At 54.6% G+C, this 6,327-nt stretch overlaps 1 protein-coding gene across 1 annotated transcript in view; it reads right to left on the reverse strand.

The window, feature by feature from the left end:
• Positions 1–1,438, reverse strand: part of LOC133354847 (sphingomyelin phosphodiesterase 5-like) — a 36,937-nt gene extending 35,499 nt beyond the window's left edge. Inside the window, exon 1 of the mRNA XM_061572000.1 lies at positions 1,220–1,438. The gene's annotated coding sequence lies outside the window, so the exon portion shown is untranslated. The remainder of the gene's footprint in view (positions 1–1,219) is intronic.
• Between the last annotated feature and the right edge of the window lie 4,889 nt (positions 1,439–6,327).

Raw genomic sequence — 6,327 nt, forward strand, 5'->3', positions numbered from 1 at the left:
GTCATATCCCCTTCATATATCCCATTCTTATGACATCCCATCCACACCCCCATCACATCATATCTCAACGCCATCACATCCGAGCCCCATCACCCCTCATCCCCATCACCCCTCATCTCCATAAAGTCCCACCCCCATCAGCTCGTCCCCATCACCTCTTATGCCCATGACATCTCAGCCCCATCCCACACCCCATCAGATGAGCCCTATCACATCCCCATCACATCCCAGGCCCATCATCTCTCATCCCCATCAACTCTCATCTCCATCACATTTCAGACCCATCAAGTCCCATCCCCATCACATCCCACCCTCATCAGCTCCAGTCCCCATCCATCACCTCTTATGCCCATCACATCAGCCCGATCACATCCCCATTACATCTCAGCCCCATCACATTCAATTCTCATCAACATTCATCTCCATCACATCTCAGCATTATCATATCTCCATCCCAATTACATCTCAGCCCCATCACATCCCGTACCCATCACCTCTCATTACCATCACATCTCAGCTCCATCACAGCCCCATCCCCAGTACATCTCAGCACCATCACATCCTCAGTACATCTCAGTCCCATCACATCTCAGTCCCATCACAGCCCCATCACATCTCAGCCCCATCACATCCCCAATACATCACAGCCCCATCACATCCTCAGTATATCACAGCCTCATCACATCCTCAGTCCCATCACAGTCCCATCACATCCCCAGTACATCACAGCCCCATCACATCCTCAGTACATCTCAGCCCCATCACATCATCAGTATATCTCAGCCCCATCACATCCTCAGTACATCACAGCCCCATCACATCCTCAGTACATCTCAGCCCCATAACATCCTCAGTACATCTCAGCCCCATCACATCCTCAGTACATCTCAGCCCCATCACATCCTCAGTACATCACATCCCCATCACATCACAGCCCCATCACATCCCCATCACATCCCCATCACATCCCCATCACAGCCCCATCACAGCCTCAGTACATCACAGCCCCATCACATCCCCGGTACATCACAGCCCCATCTCAGCCCCATCACATCCCCAGTACATCACATCCCCATCACAGCCCCATCACATCACATCACAGTCCCATCACATCCCCATCACATCCCCATCACAGCCCCATCACATCACATCCCCATCACATCACAGTCCCATCACATCCCCATCACAGCCCCATCACGTCCGCGTCGCTCTCACTCACCGGGCGCCTCCCGCGGTTCCGCGTGCGTCGACAGCTCCCGACTCTCCACCCTCCTTCCTTCCCTCTCTCTCGCCCGCCTCTCTGCTGCTGCTGATGCTGCTGCTGCTGCAACTACTGCTGGCCTTGCTGCTGCCGCTGTTACTGCCACAGATGCTGCTGCTGCTGCTCATGCGACGCTCCGCGCGCTCTTCCTGCTTCCGCGATCAACCTTGGCCACGCCGCCCAGCGGAGGAGAGGGAGTGGAGAACGAGCGGTGCTGCTGGTGGTGGTGGTGGGGGGGTGCAGGAGGAGGAGTTAATTTTATCCGGAGCTACCCGAGGCTGCGCTCCGGAATGTGTTACTCCGCGCTCTGTGACTGGGTCGGAGTCCGGGAGTTTTGGAGGGTGGGTAGGTTAGGAGGCAAAGCCCCCTGAACAACATTCTATGGAAAATGAAGTCCCGAGTGGGGAGTGGGACAGCGCAGGTGTTGGGTGTCTGCTGGCCAAAGTCTCCACTCGCGATCCAGTGTCCCTGCAACAGTTACCCCCCGTCCCACTCTCGTGTCCACGTCTCCGTTGAGCCCAGCTCTTTATTGAACTCGCTTGGGAGCAGTTAATCACTGAACCGGGGTCTTCGTTGAGGGTCAAAGAGATACGTAGAGAGAGTTAGATATGCAAAGGGACACGTAAAGTGGCAACAAAGACAAAGGTTCCCGTATAGCATTTGACAGGCTGCTGGGGCAAGTGCTCTTCTTAGTGAGCACCTTTGCGGGCGAGCACGGTAGACGAGGGGGTGGCTGGCCAGCACCACGCCCGGCCGCCTTTGTATTCCCAGTGGTGATACTTACACACCAGCTACTCGTTTAAGGCTGAGTCGACCTAAGGGGAGGCTAAGATCCGGTTCAAATATTCGCCACTGTTATTGGTCGTGAGCGGGAATCGATCTCAGGTGTCGCCTCGTGTTCGCTACGCAGTGCGCTAACAACTCCGCCACCACTCCACCCCCCCACTCATTGAATGCCTTTGTACGCGCACAGCGAGGCACAGACGCTGCGAGAGACAGAAGCATTGACACACAGAGGCGGAGAATGTTGGACGCGCTAATTGAGTGGGGTTGTACGTTCACGTGGGGTCAAGCCTTTGTAAATAATCTTGCCCTTGAGAATGTTCCCGGATAATGCGTCGGTCAGGTCACCAATTGCAAGCTCCCATTACTGAACAAACACCGCGCACGGATTTTGCTTAAGTCAAAGAGCCAGAACCTTGCCTTTAGCCTGATATACCATCCCTCCCCTGCTGTCCCACGCCGTCACTAGGCATTCTCAGGGTTACCCATGTTAGTACAACATGCCTCTCTCTCTCTATTGCACCAGGGCTTTCTGCTCACCCGCCTCTGTGTGACCAGACCACCCGCAATGCGCCCAGCCTCATCATCAGTGCCGGATTAAGCTAGTGCGGGGCTGTGTAGCATGTGTTATAAAGGGGCCCTAGGTAAATAAATAAATAAACACACATATTTAAACACTCTTTTTTTACTTGCATAGCAAAGTAATTGTATTTTCTAAATTGCTGTACAACCAGTTAATACGACAAATCGTTAACCTTAAACACCCAGTCGTTCATACAAGTTGAAGGCGCTATAGTACTATAGTAATAAAGCAAGTGCAGAATCACTGAACCGGAATTGATAGCTTGAAAGCATTTAGCGCGGGTCCCTTGAAAGTGCGGGGCCCGTAGCACGTGTCGCTACTTTTGCTGCGAGGATCATCCGGCACTGCTCATCGTAATATCGGAAGCTCCGCGAGAATGTGAGCCTCGATATTGCTTCGAGTGGCGCCCCGCCATGCCTACCAGGTGTTATCGGCTGCTGAATGTCTAATCCTTGAGACAGCAGAGGGCAGTATTGCAAATTCCATTGTTGTACCGTACGATATGCTTCGTCTGACCGGTGGGCAAGACTAATGGACGGAGTGGCAGCCAAAGGATGGAACGCGCCAGAGAGGACATCGGCTGTAGATCGAGATGGAGTGATGCAATCAGCGCTTGTCGCAGGATCGTGTGAGATTATCGGCAAGTTGAGGACGGGCCCGTGCTATCCTCCAGCAGTGGATGAATCAAGGCTGATGATGACGTTGATGAGAGACCGTGAGGTTATGAGATGATAGTTGTCTGAGGACTGCGGTGTGTACGTGGGCGTCACGAATCACTTCCTAGAACACAACGGCAAATGAATTATTGCCCGTCAAGCCACCACCACTTCTGGGAGACGCTTTGCCCGAGCACTGTTTGACTGCTCCAGGTGGAGAGGCGGTCAACGAACAACGTAACGGCCTCACGAGAGAAAAAATACATCCGGCCCGGAGATGGAGTCATGAAATTGAGCCTCGTTGGCACACGTGCGAAGTGGATTGTGAGTCTCAACGCGGAACCGTGAGAGGCGGCGACCGCCTTGGAGAGAGATGCCTTCATCCAGCAGCGGATAGATCTCGGCTGCTGATGAAAATAATAAAGTAATGCAAGCGTCGCGTCGGATCGCGTTTGCACATACCGCTGGTATCCACTTACCTGCCGTTCGCCTGTATCCACTTACCTGCAGTTGTAGCCAGAGGTCGGTAGGGTGTGCCAGCCAGTACGAGGGGATAGAGAGGGAGCTGGTCTCAAGGGAGGCTGGGTTTCCCTCCCCTTCCCCAGGTGGGGGGGCTGGGAGGGGGCCCTTCCAGGATCTTCTGGAAGGTTCCAGAAAGGGGGCGGTACCAGGGGCGGAGGGTCCCCTGGAGGTGTATAAAAGGGGCACCCCAAGCTCAGCTCGGGGCAGTGCTACGAAGACTGAAGACCAGCTAGACTAGGACCCTGGGCCGGGTCGAGCTGGGACCAGTGGTCGGGACCCGTACCTTGGCTGGGTCGGGTCAGAGAGCCTCCCCGAGGGCCACGATAGCCGGAGGACTAAGAGCTGAGCTGGCAGATAGCCTGGAGGCTGTATCTCGCTAGATAGGGGACGTTAAGGGAGTTTTCTGTTAGTTTAATAATAAACCGTGTTGCCTCTACGACGACGTCTCCATCATCCTTAAGAACTCACTACACAGGCACTGGCAGGCTTTCACGAGCTGCTGTTAAACCGGTAACCGTTTTCACAATCGATTGCCAGTTTCAAATGTCGGGAACCGGTCATCATTTCCAGTGCAATGTTCATACTAAATGCACTGATTGACATGCCCAAACGTACAAACGTCACTGCGGCCTTAGCCACAGCGTGGTAATTTGCCCTCGTGTGTCGATTGAACGGTAAAGGTGCAGCCCTACAATTGCTTGCTCACATCACTGTAAGGGCTTTCACTCGAGGGGGTTCTGGAGGGTACTTGGCCTACTCTTGCACGCTCATCAGACGTCTTGGAAGAGGTGTTATGTTATATAATGGCTTAACATTAAGTGTCCCTGTGAAGTGTCAGCTGAGCGGGAGACAAACTTTTTCAGGAGCACTTCTTTATTAAACACCTTCAGGTTCACAGGTTCGCCCTCGCGCTCCCCTTAGTTGTCTAGCCCAGCCCTGAACACAGGCCCTGACCGTGTAACACCGACGGCGCCGACCGAGACAGCCAAAAATTATCCGGCCACGCAACATCTCGCGAAGACGGCAGCGACGAAGGCGGCGAAGACGACGAGACGAGTCCACTTCCCAAGAACCGGCAGCCACGAGCTCCCACTCTCAGCTGCTTTTATGCTACGCGGCGTGGCCTGGCTCCGCCCTGGCCGCGCCTCCCTTCTCGAACCCACTAGCGGGTTCCAGGGGCTTCCAGATAGGGTCTTCCATGACCCTTGCCCCAGTTCATCCGCCCTGCCGACACAGCCGTGTAGATGCTCACTGACGTGTACGCTCGTCCACCGCAGTTGCCTTTGCTGGACAACAGGCGGCGCTGGGTGGTATGTACTGTGTCTATAGGTCTTGTGAATTTAAATGGATCCTCATTATTTGTATGGGTGTGAGTGGATGGATGTTGTGCGAGTCTATGGCTAGTGGTGTGTGATTATGGCTTCTGGCGTGTGAGCATGGCTGAGGTCATGTATCTCGCATGCCCAGCCACCGCATGCCCAAGCAGCTTCTGTTTGGCCGGATGGAGGGGGCTAAACGGGCGTGGCACGGGCTAGAGAAGAGATGGAGTGATGTGGTACAGGAGGATGTGGAACTGAGTAGAATTTCCGATGACCGGTACCAGCGGTGTCAATATCGGCCTCTATGGAGGAGGCTCGTGAAGGACGCTCCTGGGCAATTTGAGACAGTCGCCTTCCAGCAACAACGGAGGGTGGAGGGGCGACGCTCACAACAACGAGCGGAGCGCCATGCGGTTAAAACGCAGCAAGTTGACACAGTGGGAAGCACAGGTGGTGGTGCATCTTCCAGTCATCTCACTCACTCAACTCATGGCACCTGGGCCTGTTCCGTTACCTGCCAGCGGGCATTCGACACTTCACGTGGCCTCGGAGTGCACCTGGCCTGGCACAAGCGCCGTGGTGGTGTCTTTGCCACTTAGTGGCAAGCGGCGGTGGTTGTTTTGTGAGCCTATGAGTGCCGCGTGAGTCGATGGGTCCTGTATTAGTCCATGGGTGCGTGTGTGTCCATATGGGTGATGTGTGAGTATGGCAGCCGTGTTGGTCTGTGGGTTCTGTATGAGTCTGAGTGCCGTGTGGGTCTATGCTGCCCCCTGGCGGTCAGATGACGCGAGGCTATGGGTGTTGCGTCATTACGGCTGCTAAACGTGAGTGCTGTGTGAGTCTCCATGCCAGTCTGTGGGGTTGCTGTGTTAGTCTGGGGAGCGGTAGTGTAGCGGTTAGCGCTGAGAACCCAGCGACACGAGTCCGAATCCCGCTCACAGCCAACACCAGTGACGATTGTCTGAACCGGTTCTGGGCCTCCCCTAGGTCGACTCAGCCTCAAATGAGTACCTGGTGCGGTGTAAACATCGCCACTAGGGAGACAAAGGCGGCCGGGCGTGGTGCTGTCCACCCACCCCCTCGTGTGCCATGCCGGCCTTTATAGGTGCTCGCAAACAGCACTTGCCCCTACAGTCTGTTAAGGCTATACGGGGGAGATCTTTGTCTTTGTGTTAGTTATGAGTGCGATGTGAGTCTATACTG

Source organism: Lethenteron reissneri, chromosome 49, assembly GCF_015708825.2.
Source record: "Lethenteron reissneri isolate LAM-NWPU_2019-01 chromosome 49, ASM1570882v1, whole genome shotgun sequence".
Taxonomy (NCBI): domain Eukaryota; kingdom Metazoa; phylum Chordata; class Hyperoartia; order Petromyzontiformes; family Petromyzontidae; genus Lethenteron; species Lethenteron reissneri.